Source organism: Neofelis nebulosa, chromosome 11 (genome assembly GCF_028018385.1).
Source record: "Neofelis nebulosa isolate mNeoNeb1 chromosome 11, mNeoNeb1.pri, whole genome shotgun sequence".
Taxonomy (NCBI): Eukaryota; Metazoa; Chordata; class Mammalia; order Carnivora; family Felidae; genus Neofelis; species Neofelis nebulosa.
This window is the reverse complement of record NC_080792.1, coordinates 2,715,150-2,729,616: the sequence shown is the minus strand read 5'-3', so window position 1 is coordinate 2,729,616 and position 14,467 is coordinate 2,715,150. Positions and strand designations below refer to the sequence as shown.

General features: G+C 52.2%; 1 long non-coding RNA gene across 1 annotated transcript; it reads left to right on the top strand.

Moving 5' to 3' along the window:
• The first annotated feature begins 11,152 nt into the window (after positions 1-11,152).
• LOC131489886 (uncharacterized) lies at positions 11,153-13,035 on the top strand. Its single transcript, XR_009250796.1, has 2 exons — positions 11,153-11,539; positions 12,488-13,035. It is a non-coding gene; the product is annotated as an uncharacterized LOC131489886 (long non-coding RNA).
• Positions 13,036-14,467: the final 1,432 nt, after the last annotated feature.

Sequence of the window (14,467 nt, the reverse complement as noted above, 5' to 3'; positions counted from 1 at the left end):
TGTCATACTGGCAATGGAGCAAGAGGCCGGCCCCGTCTAAACCCTGGCAGGTCACTTCGGCCTCGAAACGCCAGTGGCGCTTTTGGCCGCGGCACCCACTCATGTTTTTGTAGCTGTGTTGTTGGTGATGATGACCATGATGGTGAGATATACACAGAAGTTCTCATGGCAACCGCTTTCAAGTGTATGGTCCGGGGCATCCCATTCACGTTAACGTGCAACTGTCCCCACCGCCCACCTCTAGGACTCTTGTTAAGCCCAAACTGAAATTTTTGCTACCTTGTTTTTTGAATTTTTGAATTGTCCTATTCTGTGTCTTGCCAAATAGACTGTCCGTCTCTTGAGGATAGAGCAGAGCGTGCGCAGGTCCCATCGCGTGTCTCACACGTCATCAGGGCTCCAGTACGTGTTCGGTGACGACAGCGTGCAGCTTTATGGTAGAGTCTGCTCATTTCTCAGCAACCTTTTTTTCTCAGCCTCCTCGCTCACGGACCCCTGTTTCTGAAAATTAACCACGACTCTCAGATGGCAGGTGATTGGGTCAGGACCGGGCCCCTGGCCCAAGAAGGACCAAATGTAGTCTTCATGGCCTGGCTTTGGGACAGTCTCTTTTACTTGAGTATGTGCCAGGAAATGTCACATTGAACTGAAGAGCTGTGGTAGCCCTAAAATTGCAGATAGAGGAGAATCTGGGATAAGATGAAAGAGAAAGAATGTATGTGTGAGAGAGAGTTCGTGTGTGTGTGTGTGTGTGTGTGTGAGAGAGAGAGAGAGAGAGAGAGAACGTGAGAGTCTGTTAGAAAATGTGTGTGAAATTAAATGCGTGAGAGACTGTGTATAAAAGAGTATGTACACATGTAGGTATGTGAGAGGGTGTGAAAGTGTGTGAGAACTGTGCAAAATGGAATTGTGAGAGTGGGGGAGAGAATGAAAGTTGTATAAGAGAATGTGTGTGTAAAATGGCATGTATCTGAAAGGATGTGTAAGTGGAAATATGTGAGAAAATGTGTGTATGAGAGACTGAGTGTGTGTGCGGGAGAGATAATGTGTATTGTGCGTGTGAGAGAGTGATTGTGAGAGGGCCTGTGGGAGAATGCGTGTGAGACAGAATTATGTGTTGAATGTGGGAGAGAGAGGATTATGTAAGAGTTTGTAAGAATGTGAAAAAATGTGAGATACTTTGTGTACATGTGTGTGAGATAATGTGTATGTGAGAAAATGTGTGAGAGACCGAGTGTGGTAACGTATATGAATAGGTGAGTGTGAGGTTGTGAGTGTGTGTGCAAGAATGGAAAAGAATGTGAGAATGTGTGTGCAAAAATGTGAGAGTTTGTTAGAAAATGTGTGTGAAATTAAATGTGTGAGAATGTGTGTAAAAGAGAATGCAAAAAATGTAAGAATGTGAGAGAGAATGTGTGTGTGATAGAATATATGAGAGACTGTGTGTGACTGAAAATGCATGTGAGAGCATCTGCGTGAAAGGGAATTGTGAGACTGTGTGAGAGACCATGAGAGTAGTAGAAGAGAATATATATGTGCAATAGCATATATGTGAGGATGGGTGAAAATATTTGTGAGAAAGTGTGTATGAGAGACTGATGGTGTGTGTGTGACATGATGTGTATTGTGCATGTGAGAGAATATGCGTGAGACAATTGTGTGTTGAATGTGAGAGAATTGTGAGAGTTATGTAAGAGTATGTATTTGAGAATATGAGAAAATGTGAGATACTATGTGTTTGAGAGTGTGTGTGGTAATGTGTGTGAAATAGGTTGTGAGTGGGGTTGTGTGTGCAAAAGTGAATGAGAATGTAGGAGAGTTGTGAGAGAATATGTGTAAGAGGGTGCGTGTGAAAGAATTTGAGAGTGTGTACCAGAAGGTGTGTGGTGGCCTGTGTGAAAATGCTTGTAGGAGTTGTGAATGTGAGAATTAAGTGTAAGTGTGTTGAAATACGTGAGAGAACGTGTGAAAGAGTATGTGAGTATAAGTGTGGGGATGTGAGAATATTGTGTGAGGGTGCGTGTGTGTGATTATAGAAGAGAATGTGAAAATGTGAGAAAATGTGTGTGAGAGTGTATTTGAAGGAAAGTTGTTAGAGTGCATGTGAAAGCACAAGAATGTGAGAGAGAGTATGTGTGGACAGGTGTGTATGTGAGAGAGTGGTCAGAATTGTGCGTGAGAGCAAATATGTGTGAGAGCGTGAAAACGTGTGAGTCTGTAAGGAGATGTGCGTAAAAGGTGTGAGAGAACGTGTATGAGAGTGTATGTGAACAAATGTGTGAGAGAATCGTGTAAGGGATTGTGTGTGAGAATGAGTGTGAGAGTGTATGTGGGAGAGTGGGTGAGTCAGTGGTTGTGAGGTTGTGAGTGAGAGAGAACACGTGTCAGTGAATGTCAGAATGCATGTGTGAGAATGTGTGTATACGAGAGTGAGTTTGTGTGAGAAAAGTGTGTCAGTTAGCCATTGCTTCTGATATTTATCCCACTATTTCTTAACATCGTCCCTTTTCGCAATTAGTTTTTCTTTCTTCTTCCCATAATTTTGACTGTTTATTCTTCCATTTTGCCGGAGAAGATCTTTGGGAGACGGTCACCAGGAGCCTGGCGTGTTCAAACGTGTCTTTGTTGTGTCGTGCCTAACAACAGTTCCCTCAGAGATCCAACGCTAGATGTGAATGGTTTCTCTTCAGAATTTTGAGGACATCGGTCCATTTTTGTCTCGGGGAAATTCAACGCCATCTTGATTTCCGAACTTTTAAAAAGTGACTCGTGTTTTTTTCCTTTCTCTTTCCTCTCGGGAAATCCTGGATCCTGACTTTATCGCCACCGTTCTTAAATTGCATGGTGATGTCCTTGATGTAACTCATTTGTTGGGTTCTTTCAATCTGGACCTCATGGCCTTCAATTTGGGGGACTTTAATGGTGTTATTTCTTTCATTATTTCCTCCTCCATTTTTTTGATTCTTAAAATGCTGCCCTTTAGGGAAAGAGAAAATAGTGGCGTTTCCCAAAAGCCTCGCATCACACACCCCCACGTCCCGTCTTTCACCACCCCACGGGCGCACGCACGCACGAGCACACGCACACATGTGCACACATACACGGGCATGTTTGCGTGCCTACCCCGTTGCTGTTTTTCCCTCGTACAGAGCTCCGTTACCTGACTCCTAGTTAAACTGACTTAAAATTGTACTGCATCTGGACACGGACTGTGGAGGAATGTCGCAGGCGGGCACCCGGGCCCTGATGCCCTTCAGGGCGTGAGGTGCCCGAGCGAGAACGAGGAGAGCGGGGGAGGAGGGTCTGCCACCACTCCCGCCGTTCCTCGGGTGTGAGCTGGGGAGTCCGGCCGGACCTGGGGGTTTGGGCTGTTGTGGGAAGGACAAGGGTTAAGGCCGGGACGAGCTCGTTTAATCCCCAGTCCGGACCCTCACCCCCTCCTGTCTCTTGGATGGGATCACGGAAAACACAACGTTAGCGGCTCGCTCAAGGTCACCCCGGGAAGTGATGGAGCCGGCGTCCGAGCCCAGGTGCGGCGGGCAGGGAGTCGGGTCACCTCTGATGGGGCTACGGGTGCAGGTGTCGTGGTCAGAGGCAGGGGACCGAGAAGTGTCCGCTTCCCCCAGGGGTGAAGGTGAAGGAGGCAGAGAGAGGGCGGAATGGAGTGGTGCGGACTGACACCCCCCAGCACCCACCGGAGACCTAAGTGGAGGGGCGGGTCGCGGCTCGCGGCTCGTCAGCCTGTCCCTTGAGCGGCCGCGTGTCCTGGGAAAGCCACCTGCCCTGGATCTGTTGCCTCATCTACAGCTGGGGGGGGGGGGGGGGGCAGAACATCTCCACGGCTCTTGGCGACTCTGAAGTTCTGCAATTGGGGTGCTCGCTGTCTGCGGGACCTCGTTGTGACCTGTTCGCTGAAGTTATTTTCTGTGAAAAAGAGCAGACTTCTGTTGTAGGAGAGACAACACCGTCACGGGCCAAGCCGTGTGAGTTCCAGGGATGTTCCCACTTCGCTTTCACGGACACACCAGTGTGATGTCAGATTTCAACGTTTGCCACGCCGCCGGCCCCCCCCCCCCTCCCCCTGCACTCGGTCCATCACCACGTCCTGTGAGCCCTACCGCCCTCCGCCCCAAATACCCGCAAAGTGCCTGTGTCTGTCTGCCCTGAGCCCAGCCCTTCGCGGGCCCTGTACCGTAACTCCTCCAGGCCACACAGGGCCGGGCAGCCGCGGGGAGCGCCTCCGAGCAGGGTGGCTTCCGGAGGCTCCCGGCTCTCCTTGCTCCCTTGTCCCCACTCAGTGTCGCTTCTGCTCCGTCTCCCCCCACAGAAGGAAAGCGGCTGGGTGGCAGGGTCCTGCCTGCTTGCTCGCCGATGTAGCCCAGCGTCTGGAGCCCTGTGGGCGCCAGGAGGCACTCGGTAAACGTGTGCAGGGGTGAATGAGCGAACAGACCACAGCTGGCCAGGGGAGGGCACAGGTTCCCAGCGAGAGCGGGAGCCGGGCTCTCTCCCGACCCCCGCCTCTCTGACGGCTCTGAGCTGAGTAAGTGTGGACCCGCCCTCAAGCCTTAGGTACCAGGAAATAGGTGGAATTGATTTTCAGAGTTAAGAATTCGTGAAAGATACCTAAATTCTTTCCAGTTGGTTCTAAATTGTGTATGATCCGCCCATCAGTCGATGCTGCTAACAGCCAAAGGAAGTGACAGGTGTATTTTCTCCTTCATCTCCGTCTGCAGTTCCTAGGGGCCGATGAGCATCCCTGTAACAAAGGCCCCTCTGTCCTGTGTCCTGTGATGATGCAGCATCACCAGGGGCCACCCGTGCAGAAGTCCCCCCGTTGTCCTGGCGTCCGTGTATCAAACACACATGGGCCCACGGCCCTTCTGCCACTCACGGACCCCCCACCAGCACAGGGACAGGGTCCAGTGGGAGGCATATCATGTAGGGCGCAGGCAAAATAGAACAGGCCACCGCAGGGTCTGGTGACGGGCACTGGCTGCACACGGGGTGGCTGAGTCTGAGGTTTTAGGGGGACGTGAGCTCTGCCTGAATCTGCGGACACGGGGCAGAGTATCCCCACGGCACACGTGTTAACAGCACTGCCACACGCTGGCAGACCCGGAAGCCAGAGGAGCAGGCGTTTACTCTGAGCCCCTCGACGGATGCCACGCCCAGAACCCGGGGGTCTTACAAAAGAAGGAAGAAACAGGCAAGTGCCAGGACCCCGCTGGGGAAGATGCTGCAGGTCAGTGAAGTGATCGTGGCGCACTGCCAGTTTCTGGTCCTCTGCGCGCCTGCGTAACCTTGCTTAGAAGATAAGAGCAAATATACAGATGCATCTGGGACTGGGCAGGTGCCGAGGCGCGTGGGTGCCAGGACACGTGACCTTTGTAGCGGCAGCAGAGAGCCAGGCATTCCTCAGAAGTACGTCTGGAAGGTCAGCGCGTCCTATAAATTGGAGAGAGGCAAGTGGGTGAGGCTGGGGACCTTGGGTCACGGCCGGAGCCTAGTTCCTCCAATGTGTTCCGGGCGGAGCAGATACGGCCAGGGAACCCTGGCTGGACTGCTCTGCCCTTGGCTTGCCTCTGGGGGGTGGATTTGGAGAGTTCTGGAGAACTGCCCCTCGCTGTGTCCCCTGTGTCCCCCTGCCCTTGTCGGGGGATGCCCCGGATGGAGCCCCTCCCACCACCCCCTGCCAGCATCTCGGTGTCTGCCCCGGAGAGCTCTGGACACTCAGGGCTGGGTTAGCGTCATGCAGACAACCCTTCTTTACTCTTGCTGCATGAGTTGGTGGAAACAAGAAGGTGAGATGAAGAGTGCATTTGGACACCAACAGGGTGGGAGGCACAACCGGCAGGCGGTCACGTCCCTTGCAGCCTGCGCACAGGCTTCGTCGCAGGGCACGTTAGGGGCGAGGTCCCCACCTTCATCGCACCGATAGTTGGGAATCCCTCCCCTGGTTACAAACATACCTTGGTTTTACTTGAAAAATAACAAATGATTTAACCAAGTGTCTCTCGCATAGGATGTTTCGAAGTGATTTGGGAAGACATGAAAATATATGGCTCTCTCTTCTAAAGGGTCACCTGCTGACCCACAGAGGGTGAGAGATTTTCACCTGGGCTTCTGAACTTTTCCTTTCTCTCCTGCTCTGTTTTGTGCTGCACGTGTCCACCCATTTCCTCTGCGGCACCGGGCCTCCCGCTGATTATTAACGGGGACTGCAGGGAAACAGTTCGGGAAGGACATCTCTGAGGGATCGTTACATCTGCACAGAGTCTGACTTAAGGAGGGTGAGTGATTCATCCATGTGGGCACTGTGCACAAATAGGTTTTTTCTGGGTGTAACACTGGACCGTTGTCTTCAGACTCCAAGAGGAAACTGCTTGTGATATGTAGACGAAAATGGAGAACAGGCTTCTAACCAGGACAGCCTGAGAGCTCGTGACGAATTTGACCCTGTGCACAATAGAGCTCATTCACACTTGAGGGCAATTGAAATGTCAAATAATTCTTAAAGCATAATGCGTGGCTTGTTGATCCCTGCAGAAGTCTTCATGCTCTTTGTACGGTGGAGAAGATGGGCGAGGAGCAGGGTGGAGCGAGAAGAGACACTTGTCCAGAGGCTCCTGTCCCCAACCCCCCCCCCCCCCCGCCCCCCCGTGTGTGCCCTGCTGCCCTGGGAGCATGCCAGAGACACACGAGTGTTTCTGGACCAGCAGTGAATAGAGGAAGCGGGGTCCAGCATCTTCGCGGGTTAGAGATGTTGTACCCAGTTTACCCGTGGGAGGCAATGAAGTTCGAATGAATTGCTGATTAGTATCTACAGCAGTGTTTTTGGTGATCAGTACATAAAATACTCTTACAGACTGCTAAGGAAAAAGGCAGCCCAATAACTCTGCTCCAAAAGAAAAGTAGATTAAGATCTGAACAAGTATTCGCAAAAGAAAGAGTTGAAAAGGCTGGTGAACGAATGGAAAATACCCTGATTCACGAACTGCTAAAGAAACGTGCAAAACGGTGTTGTGTTCTGCACCTTGGCGGGCTCTACAGACAGCAGGCTTCCCCTACACTGTAACGCCCAGCTACTGAAGGTCTGGGAAGCGGCCCGCGTGTGCTCCTGGCGGGAACACGAGTGGGCGGCGCTGTTCAGACGGGCTTGGCTCCAGCCCCGTCACGTCTGTGCACATAGTCGACCCTGAGGGGGACGCGGGGGTGAGTACGCGGCGTCACCCCACCAGCATGCGCTCCACGAGATGAAGGCAGAAATAACCCAAGTGTTGGGTGACAGGGACACGGCAGAGACTGCTGGCTGTTCTGGCTCCCCCTTCCTCCCACAGTGAGAGGACTTGGCCACGTTCATTTTTTCTTACTGGATCCGTGCGCACCAAGTTGAAATCATCAGTATCCTGGGTTCATGAAAAGTCGCCACGGTTAGCCTGTGCGTGCGCGTTTTTATAAGTTTGCGTCTTTGTCGCAACGAGGTAAGCGCCCGTGAGCACAAGGCACAGCGCGAAGGCCAGATCCTCACCAATAACTGTGTTAGCCCACGTGCCCGCTCGTCCTGGCTGAGGGGACCCTGGGCTCTTCTCTCCCTTGTGTGCATCGTCATATTACATGTGTGCATATATTCCGGAAGGTAGATTTCTAGTTGATTTTTAACTTTGCAAAATAGTGGTGTGTGGTATGTCGTCTTTGAAACTTACTTTACATGCTGTTGTATGTTCCTGTAATTTCTCCACTTGGACTGTTTGTGTTTTCTGCTTATATCATAATATACTGATCACGTTCTTCTCGATGGCTCTGTGAAATGTCTCCTGGTTTTTTCTCCCAGGAGCAGAGCCACTGTTCAAGAATGAATACGACATTCCCATGTACATCTGCGGGTGTGCGTTTGCAGTTTCTGTCTGTTGTGTTTGTTCTCTGGGGCTGCCATACGGGGACCTGTTCCCTCAGTCTGGGGGCCAGGAGTCTGAAGTCAAGGCAGGACTGAGCTCTAGGGGAAGGATCCTTCCTTGTCTCCGTCAGCTTCTGGTGGTTCCTGGAGATCGATGATCCCATTTACATGACATGTTTGAGATGACATTAAAAAAATTTTTTTTAATGTCTATTTTTGAGAGACAGAGCGTGCAAGCAGGGGAGGGGAGAGAAAGAGAGGGAGACACAGAATCTGAAGCAGGCCCCAAGCTCTGAGCTGTCAGCACAGAGCCCGAGACGACACGGGGCTCAAACCCACAAACCGTGAGATGGTGACCTGAGCCAAAGTCGGACGGACGCTTCTCTCCAGCGCAGCCGTGAACAGAAACGCCACCTTATTCACACAGATCTTTATTTCTGATGTGCCTACGTGATCCTACTTGGTTCTTTCCTGTCTGTTCTCCACCCGACGCCAGCGTACTGCGAGGCTGGAGTGCGGGGTGGGAACACCGCCAAGGAGGAATCCCAGAGCAAGGTGTGCGTCGTTCCCGTGGTTCAGACCCAGACTCTCCTTGGCTGCCGCCATCCCCCCCCCCCCACACCCTGCACGCTCCCCGTGTCCGTGGAGCACAGTCGGACAATCTGCAGCCCCTGTATGTGTCCGGGACTCCCTGGCCTGTCAGAGCCGAGGGGAGGCCCCTGTGGAGGGCGGGGCGAGGGGGAGGGGGTGTCTCAGGCTTACCTGGTCCCAGCCCGGTGGTGACTCAGGGACACGTGGGCTTCTAGGATGGTGTGGAACCAGGACGGGTGCCCGCAGGCCACAGCTTGCTGAGATGGGTGGGAACACACAAGTATTGTCTGCTTTCTATGGTGCAGACCTTGTGAGCGTCTCCCACAGGTGATCGGTTAGTCACTCTGATTGCATGAATCCAGATACCCGCCCTCGATTTCCCACTGAACAAACAGGGTCTCAGCATGGCCACGCGGGCTGCCCGCTAGCACACAGACCTAGGAAGTGGCCGAGCCCGTGGGCACATACGCGGTGCGTCCTGAGCGCTGAGCCAGCGTTGGCCAGTCTCTCCCTGGCGCTGTTTCTGAAGCACAGAGCGGCCCCGGAGGCCCCTGAGTCATCACGCCCCTGCCGCCTTCTTCAGCTGCCTTGTCACCTGTCTGCAGTCGGTGCCTGGGCCTGCCCGCCCTGCCCCCTCTCGTCTTCCATGGGATTGCCGGGGCAGGGAAATAATGCAGCTTTCCTAGGGTGGGAAACCCGAGCGTCAGGCCAGCGGCTGCTAGACGCTCGGGGCCCCCTTTTGTTGTTGTTGGGGGATTTTACTTCCATTTCTGGGCTCGAAGGCCCATGTCAGACGACCGTGCTCAGCAGAAGAACCGTGCTGTGTCTGTGTCAAGGCACAGTTTATGCCAAGCTCTACTTGGTCAAGAGCCACCCAGGAGTATAAGGGTGGCCACGGCCCCCTGACCTCTCTTTCCGTCAGCCGGGCAGGTGGGCCTGGGATCCATCCCGTAATGCTCCTCAGGAGGCCCCCAGAGGGTCCGTGGCGGCCACAACTAGAGAATACGTTGCACTGGCCCTCCTTCTCTCGTTCTGTTCCCTGGAGCCACTCCCAAATACAGCACCTGCACATAAGCCTTTGTCACAGCCCTGCTTTGGGTCGAAGCAGGTGAAGGCCCCTCTGCTACTAGCATTCTCATCGTATAGGAAGTGAGGGAGTGAGAAGGAGCTCCTTCGTGCTTCATGGATTGAGACCAGTTCTGTCAGTACCCGTTTCGGGTCCTAATTGAAATTTCAAGCACTGTGAAAGATCCCGTGCCTCACCTAATTTTCTGACTTTCTCCTTTTGCTCCGGGGAAATCGTCAGTCACCGACTGGGTGCGGGCATCTGGAGAGCTGAGAGCACGCGCCTCTGGAGGAGGGGGGAAAGGCCCAGGAAGTCAGCGCCGCGGCCAGGCCAGCGTGGTGCCACAGGGCCCGGTGCTAGAAAGTGGGCGTGGCTGCGCGGCAGAGGCTGGCCTCTACTGAAGGCCGCTGCGCCGCTGCGGGTACTCTGCACACGCCGTTTACAATTCGCGACGACCTCGGAGGGAGGCACGAACACCCCCCCTTGTTCCACAGACTAGACACAAGGTCAGGGGGACTCTTCAGCCCATCGGCTCCCCCGGTGCCCAGGGCTGGTTGGTCCGGCTCCTGAGATCAGCCTTGGGCTGTCAGCTCAGGCTTGGGCCGTTGGTGTTCGTCGTCCTGGAATGATGGCAGTCGTCTCATTTTAGACTGAAATTGTCTTTGGAGGTTTTATCTGTACTTCCGTTGCTACGCGTGTGGCTCCACGCACGTGGTGCTCATCACGCACTCGTCACGACGAGCTCAGATGGGCCTGGGATTTTCTGCTACAACTGTGCTGTTGGTTTCAGGTCTCAGCTGGGGTAAAATGCAAGCTGCGTTTCCTTCCTCTTGTGGCTAAATGTCACACAAGCCCTGCCACTTCTGCAGTTTTTTATGTAGCAATTTCCTGTGTCTTAAAGGTGAGCTCCAAAAATCATTGAATCATAAAAGTGTCAGATTTAGAGAGAACATTAGCCATCGCTTACTTTAGGTTAAGAAACGGAGCCTCCGAGAAGTTAAGAGACCTAACACATCGTGCATGATGGTTCGCCGTCAGAACTTGCCTCCTGCTTTCTCTCTATTCTCTTTCTGTGGTGTTCTTATTAGGAATATCTCTTGGAGAGGTCTGGAATGCAACAGAAAGTTACATGGCATTTGCTGTACATCATTTTAAGCTAAAACTCACCTTTCTTTGGTAGGGGCGCCTGGGTGGCTTGGTCGATTGATTGAGCGTCTGACTCTTGATTTCAGCTCAGGTCATGATCTCCAGGTTCGTGGGTTTGAGCCCCACATCGGGCACAGAGCCTGGTTGGGATTCTGTCTCTCTGCCCTCCCCTGTTTGATCTCCCTCCCTCTTTCTCAAAATAAATAAACATTAAAAAAACTTTCTTCGGGGCGCCTGGGTGGCTCGGTCGGTTACGCATCCGACTTCGGCTCAGGTCATGATCTCGCGGTCCGTGAGTTCGAGCCCCGGGTCAGCCTCTGTGCTGACTGCTAAGAGCCTGGAGCCTGTTTCAGATTCTGTGTCTCCCTCTCTCTCTGCCCCTCCCCTGTTCATGCTCTGTCTCTCTCTGTCTCAAAAATAAATAAACGTTAAAAGAAAAATTAAAAAAAAAAAACAAAAAAAAAAACAACTCACCTTCGGTATAGGCATCATGTCTAAAACGATTCTACTACGAAGACCTACCTCTGTGAGAGCAGCTGTTGTGTGAAGGTATTGTCATGGAGTGAATGTTTGTGTCACCCCGCCCTCCCCAATTTCTGTGTGGAAACCCAGCCCCCAGGGTGATGGTGTTAGGAGCTCGGGCCTTTGGGGTGGTTAGGTCATGAAGGTGGAACCCTCATGAATGGCATCGGTGCTTTAGAAAAGAGACCCCAGAGAGCTCTCTGGCCCCTTCCACCACGAGGGGACACAGCGAGAAGACCGCGTCTGCGCCTCAGAGGAGAGCTCTCATCAGAACCCGATCATGCCGGCTCCTTGATCTTGGACTTCCAGCCTCCAGAATGGTGAGCAATCAGTTTCTGTGGTGTATAAGCCACTCGGACTGTGCTACTTTATTATAGGAGTCTGAAGAGACTAAAACAGGTATCAAACATTGTGAAACAAATTTAAATCTGCATGTCGGTGCATCCCCAAGCCATGTTGTATGGAACAGACGTTGTGTATGTTACGCCTCAGGCACCATGGGTCAGAATAGTCCCCTGGTTTTGAAACAGATGTCCGATCAGGGCTGCAACCTGTGGGAAATGAGCCTCCATGGACACTATTCTGGTTATTTTGCTTTAATTATAGGCATGCAGAAATGTATCTGTTGTTGCCATTTCCCCTTAATCAGAAGATTTAGGTAATACTTCCCCAAATGTTGTACATATACCACAGATGGCAAAGGAGATGATTTTAAGTGACAGCCCAACAAATATGTTTGAGTGAAGCATCTGTGCGTTTCTTTCATTTATATTAAAATATATTGCAAAACGTATCTGATAAAGAACTGGTACCCAAAATATACAAAGTTAAAATTCAACCACAGGCAAACAATCCAAATTAAAAAATGGGCAAAGACCTGAACAAATAGTTCATCAAAGAAGACGTACAGATGGGAAGTAAGCTCATGGAAAGATGCCGTATGTCATGTGTCGTCAGGGAAATGCAAATTGAAAAGAGGGAGACATCACCACGCGCCCGTTAGAAAGGCCCAAGTCTGGAGCTCTCGCGACCCCACGTGCTGGCGGGTGCAGAGCCCAGGAGCGCGCGCTCAGCACCCACTGCGGGCGGCCACTGCCCACTACGGTTTGGCGGGACACGCCTCCCATGCGTACGACCCATCAGTCGTGCTCTTTCGTGTTTACCCAAAGGTTTTGAAGATAATGTCCACGAAAAATCCCACACTCAGGTGTTCAGAGCAGGTTTATTCATAATCGCCAAAACCTGTAAGTGATCAGTGTCCTTCGCAGGTGATGGATAGATAAACCGTGGGCCCTGCAGACAATGGGATGTCGTTCAGCACTAACAAGAAGTGAGCTCTCAAGCCACGGCAACCCATGGAGGAAGCTGAGATGCGTGTCACTAAGTGAAAGAAGCCGGTCCGAAAAGGCCACGTGCTGTGACTCCTGGAAGAGGCAGAACTATGGAGACAGTAAATGACGATGTGTGGCTGCCAGGCGATCCAGGGTGGGGAAGGCGGAGCGGCGCGTGGGTGAGGCACAGAGAAATTTGAGGGCGTTGACACCGTTCTCTACCCCGTAATGGTGGGTACATGACATGCGTTCGTCCAAACCCGCAGAATGAGTGTCCAAGACCAAGAGTGAGCCTTAATGTAAGGTGTGCAATGTATCGATATTGGTTCCTTCACTGTAACAGACGTACCAACTAATGCAAGATGCTGTTAGCAGGAGAGACCTGTGATGACAGGAGGGCGTACCTGAGCTCTGTACCAGCTGCTCAACTTTTCTGTAGATCTAAAGCTGTAGAAAGAATCTATTTATTAAAAAAAACCTTCCAAGTTGTTGGTACCTGTTGTTATTTTAAGCAGCCAGTATGTGCCGAACACGGTTCCAGCACTGGAGCTCAGGCCCCTGTAATAAATGGCTCCAGTCCTGAGAAAGTGACGGTGGCATGGCTGGCCACCAGGTGGCGCTCCCTCATCTCACCCTCCTCGGTCCCCCCCTTCCCTTCCCCCTATCCTTCCCCTCACCCCCTCTCCCCTTCCTGCCTCCCCATCCCTCCACCCCCTCTCTCCTCCCTCCCTCTACCCAATTTCTAATTCATTTTCTCAATTCCGTTCCTGTCTTTCCCTTTTCCCCTTTCTGCGTGTAAACCATCATCCCTGGATCTTATGACGAGAAGGTGGGTGGGGGAGGACCCCAGCCCTGCTCTTCTGGATAAGCATTGCCCACCCGGGCCAGGGCATGCAGAAAGGGGCGCTGACCGGCATCAGCCATGCTGATTGCACAGTGTGCTGGGTGAAGGGGTGAGGCTGCTCTGGGGCGGATCCCCCTCCCCCCACCACATACACTTAAGGTGAAGGGAGTGCAGTCCCGCCTGTGAGCTCTTAACTGCACCTGGGCACCCCTTGTCCACTTGCCGCCCTGTGCCTCCCCCCTCCCCCCCACCTCCCCCCCCACCCCGCCCAGGTTTCTTTCCCTGTGGCTCCCTGAGATTCCCCTCGCGCTCCCTCCTGCACCCTGGCCCTGGAGGTGATGATGAACGGTCTGCAGTGTGCTTCTGGACTCTCCAGCACTCTCGGAGACCTGGTTTTGCTCTTGGGTTTCCCACCCCGATGGGGGTGCATCCGCACTCAGACCACCGCCCCCCACCCATGTTGATCCTGAGTCTGAACAGCCTTGCCACCTCCTACAAATCCCCCTACCTGAGCAAAGGGGTTAAAATCCCCAAATCTAGTAGGGAAAACAGACGCTCAGGTAACCAACAAGAGCTATTACCAAAGGGATGGCCAGGACGCCCCATGGTGGCGGGGAGGGGCAGGGAGAAAGCTGGATCTGATGGAAGGAAGCCTGGGAGGCCTTGAGCGTCACGAATGTGGGGGACATGGGTGGCGGGTGGACACATGGGCTTAGGAAGCCGGGCAGGGCCCTTGAGGTGAGTTAGAAAGGATCATGAATGTCCTGATGGAAAAACTTGAAATCTCCTTGGGATGAGAAAAAGGCTGATATGTGAAATTATGATCAAATTGAAACTTGATTTTCTTTGATAAGATAGTATCTATCTGATAAAATACCCATATTTGTCATATAAACTATTAGTATTCAGAATACACAAAGAATTACAATAGATCAATGAAAATGCATACAACTGAATTTTTAAAATAGGCAAAAGCCAAACCAAAGCAAAAAACAAACAAACAAACAAACAAAAAAAACAAAACAAAACAAAAAACCCCAGGCAAATCACCAAAGAGAAAAACAAGTGAGAGG